The 4,798-nt window shown below is 35.2% G+C and overlaps 1 protein-coding gene across 4 annotated transcripts in view; it reads right to left on the bottom strand.

The window, feature by feature from the left end:
- Positions 1–4,798, bottom strand: part of LOC106877427 (hemocyte protein-glutamine gamma-glutamyltransferase) — a 105,209-nt gene that overhangs the window by 39,845 nt on the left and 60,566 nt on the right. The gene's annotated exons all lie outside the window — the stretch shown is intronic.

Here is a 4,798-nt window from a genome sequence, read left to right on the forward strand (position 1 = left end):
TGTATGCATATTGTATGTTCGTATGTTCGTATGTATGTATGTATGTATGTATGTATGTAGGTAGGTAGGTATGGGGAATAATAATTTTCAGAAAACAGGTATAGTATTTAATGCTTTATAGAACATACAAGCATGTCAACAAAATTACATAATAATTTCATAACAGTTGCAGAAATACCTCATCAGTGTTCTTCAATTAGGGCAATTACATACTGAAAGCTTCACTTTTCCTGTAATCAAATTATGAATGCGTCGCCAAAAAGGCGTAGCATATATTAGAGATAGACATTTGTAAACACCAATTTACTTAATGTATAGGTATTCACAATGCATATTGTTGTACTGACTGAACAGTAGACACCAGAAACAGCTGTAAAGTTTTAGTGTATCCTCCTCTCACTTATTCGTAAGAACCTTAATATGAAACCGTGTTTTCCTGATTTTCATATCCCTCTGATTAATTATATGTCTACTTGCTTCTATGTAACTATTGTATAAATGTTTTGATACCACTAACAACCGACCCTCGATTTCCTATATATATTTCATATATATATATATATATATATATATATATATATATATATATATATATTCTTAAGCCTCCAATACGATTGATATTGTCGATGATACATAAAGACTACACTGTAATAGTGTTATAACAATACAAAATAGAAATACTGGCAGCAACAAACACATAACGAACCAACAATCAATATTTCCAACACACTGAGACTGTAAATTGTACCTGAACTTCGAAGACCAAACTACGAACTGCCGACTACGTCAGAGCGCTACTGTTTATATGTAGTCGTCCCGTCTATTCTTATCAGGTGTTGTAGTCTTGCCACAACACATGCATACATATAAATATACATGCAAACATGGAGAGTAAACTTTGTCGCATCGTCACTATCTTATCAAATCCTGTTGCATTTCACATAGAACTGTTAGTTTCTCCAAATTTGTCTTCGTGTATACGCCAAGCTACCACTTTTGCCTGTAAAAGTATGGTCTGAAAATACGACTTGCATAAGGGAAAAATATGAGACATCCACGCTTGCAAAACTACAAATAAATATACAGTTTAAGAAGGTCTTTAAATAATACGAATATACGAATAATACACACATACATAAAAACATACATACATACATACATGCATTTATATATATATCAGGTTTTAGATTGGGTTGGGCTTCTGTTAGAAGCCCGCGTAACCTTAAGATGCATGGAGCCGAATCTAACTGTTTTAAATAATACATATAACTCCCACAAAGCGTATTGTGTGCCCTTCTCTTTATCTATCTATCTATCTATCTATCTATCTATCTATCTATCTATCTATCTATCTATCTATCTATCTATCTATCTATCTATCTATCTATCTATCTGTCTGTATGTGCAAACACGCACACACACACATCATATGGTAATATCAAGCTATGTGTAGGCGATTAATCTAAATACCGGTTAGTTATTGCGATTCAAAGAAGAGTTACCTTAGCTGAAAAATATATGGGATCGTTTGATAATGTTTGTCGAGTGTGTGAAAGTCAGGATTCTTGGACAATAGGGAAAGGGTGGAGTACCAGAAATTGCATCATGAGAGGAATTCGGGTATTCAGTTTCAACGAATCCTATATTTGTCCAAATAGTCATACAACCACATGCATATATATATATATATATATATATATATATATATATATATATATATATAAATACAGTGTACATTTAATACACATTAAAGATGCCTATAAAAGGACATCTGACCCGCTAGAAAGATCAGCCAAAGGTCTACACCACAAAATAGGGATAATTTCGAAAAGGAATGAAAAATAAAAACATTTACCATCTATATGCTTTTATTTTTCATTCCTTTTCGAAATTATCCCTATTTTGTGGTGTAGAGCTTTGGCTGCTCTATCTAGCGGGTCAGATGTCCTTTTATGGGCACCTCTAATGCGTATTAAATGTACACTGTATTTTACATGAATAATATATAGTCTCTTGACTAATTTTTTCTCGCTACACCACTGGTAGTAAATTAAATTCCTTAATTTTTTGCTACCCTTAGACTTATTAATTATATATATATATATATATATGTATATATATATATATATATATATATATATATATATATATATAGGAGGGAGAATATACAAATAATAACAACAGACGAGGACAGGTGGTGTAAATAACAAAAGTATATATTAGTATGACGCTCGGGAATACGGAAAGTCTTTGACGTTTCGAGCTACGCTCTTCAACAGAAAGAATACGGAGACAAGGAGAAAAACACGGAGAAAAAAAAAATTGAATAGTGTTCAGTCAACGAGGGCAGGGAATCGTCAATTAGTAATAAAATTAGTAGTTTGGAATCAGTAGTTCTTTGACTGCTATTTCTAAATTTTCAGTGTGTTGGAGAAGCAACTCAAGCTAATCCCTGTATATTTATGATTATATATATATATATATATATATATATATATATATATATATGTAAAACAAATGAACGACACTGTCAGAACTAATTTTGTTTCTTCCGCAAAAGCTTCACCCGATAGCTCTGGTAGGGATAAGGATTTCTCTTTAATAAGATGTTGTTTAGCTTAAGATGGGTTTGTTTTAAACGTAGGAGTGGTGTGTTTGTGTGTGTGTGTGTATACATACAAACATACATACATGCATACATACATGCATACATACATACATACATACATACATACATACATACATACATGTATATATGTATGCTCTGGTGGCAAATAAATGAAATTATTGTATATATGTATATATGAACGTATGTATATAATAACTTCAAGTTTGAGTATACGTTTTGTAGTATGCCATTTAATCCCCATTCGCTGTATCCGTCTACTGATATCATCAGCAGTGGCTTTTAAATCCCTACTATCTCTCTCTCTCTCTCTCTCTCTCTGTATATATATATATATATATTACAAGACACATTCACATACGTAAGCAAACTATATATGTGTAGAAGCATGTTCGAGGTGACTCTCTCCTCCCCCTCTCCATACTGGCCCAATGTCGTGGAAATTGTCAGGTTTTTCATCTACCTGAGGTGATGTAACCTCGGAGGTCAACCGTAGATGTGGTCTGGTTGCCGGGGTCACGTACTCCCGTTTGACACCACTGTTCTGTGTCCTGGAAGATGAAGCTCTGCTTCGACAGCGCATCGGCTTCTCTCCATTCACCTCTATGGATGTTATGTCTCAAGCTACTTCTATCTAGCACCTTCAGACGATCTCTACTCAACAGCTACACAACCGCTACTCGACTGCTACTCAACACTCCTACCACGGTCAGACTACCTCTATTTATGTCTTGGGAGATCCTACTTCTTTTCCTGGGGACGTCGTCACAAGAATGGAGAAGAAACATGCTCTCTTTCGAAGATTCTGGCAAAGAGGGCGGCGGCTTCGATAGCAGAGCCCCGAGAACTACCGAGAGCATCAAATCAGATAATACCATCACGTTTCCAACAAAGAATTGCGTGCGTGCACACACCAGGCTGCAGCCTCCCAACTCACAGCTACATGGACATGTCCTCCGTCTTCCACTAGATCAGTGGTTCACAGGTGGGATTCATATGACCCCTGAGGTTCCATATAAGAATTTTTGGCATCGATACAGCAAAATAGTAAACTGGGGATCCAAAATAAAATTTTAAAAGAGCCCATGAAAAAATGTTGCTTTAGATGTATGTATTGGATATGTATAGCAAGAAACAGCTGGGTTTCTTTCTAGCATGTTCAACCTATACAAGTTAATGTATGAAAGACAAAATAAGGACTTTGAAAGAAGTTTCTATAAAACTATTGTCTATAGGAGTCTACCAGAATAAAATAGTAATCAAAGGGTTCCATGGATAAAAAGGGGTTGCGGACCCCTTGCACTATATCATCCTACGGAGTCTTGAACCTCATTCGAGACAGCAGCTGCAGGTTGGAAGAGGTTCGTAGCAGGGCCTGCACCAGAAGACTGGATGTGTTGGGGAAGATATCTACGAACTCAACATCACCATGGAAGATGCAGGGGAATGTAAAGGAAATCCCAAGTCAAAAAGATTAGTTGCTAATGGGCAATTTCACCAGCGGAGTCAACACTGATCGTTAGTCTTCAGCAAGCATAGATGGGCTACGGATATCTACTGTCGAAAAAGACAAAAGAGAGCGACAGTGTACCCTCTATGTATGTGCGTGCGTGATGCATGCATGCGTGTATGTGATGCGTGCATGCGTGTATGTGTTACGTGCATGTGTGTATCTATGTGTGTGTATTTGTGTGTGCGCGCGTATGCCAGGCTAATATTTTAGAAACAAAAGTTCCATAAGAAAACAGAAGATGGTCACGTTATAAATAGTGTATATGTTACAACTAGAACACCTAATGAGTATATATATATATGTATATATATATATATATATATATATATATATATATATATATATACTAGAAAGTTAAAATGTGAAATCGCTAGATTTCCCACCGAACTATCAACGCATCTCTCAACACTCCACGCCTCCACATATTCATAATATGCGTCTGTACACACACACACACACACACACTTATGTACATATGTAAATATATGCATATATATATACATATATATATATATATATATATATATATATATATATATATATATATACACACATGTATTTTCTTCAATTTCTTTCCAGTTTTTCAAGTTTGACAAACTTATTACAATATTTAGTTTTCCTTCATTTCCTCCTCCCCTCCCTTGAACACTCCCCCTCCC

This window comes from Octopus bimaculoides, chromosome 5 (assembly GCF_046866305.1).
Source record: "Octopus bimaculoides isolate indiv1 chromosome 5, ASM4686630v1, whole genome shotgun sequence".
In the NCBI taxonomy this organism is placed as follows: domain Eukaryota; kingdom Metazoa; phylum Mollusca; class Cephalopoda; order Octopoda; family Octopodidae; genus Octopus; species Octopus bimaculoides.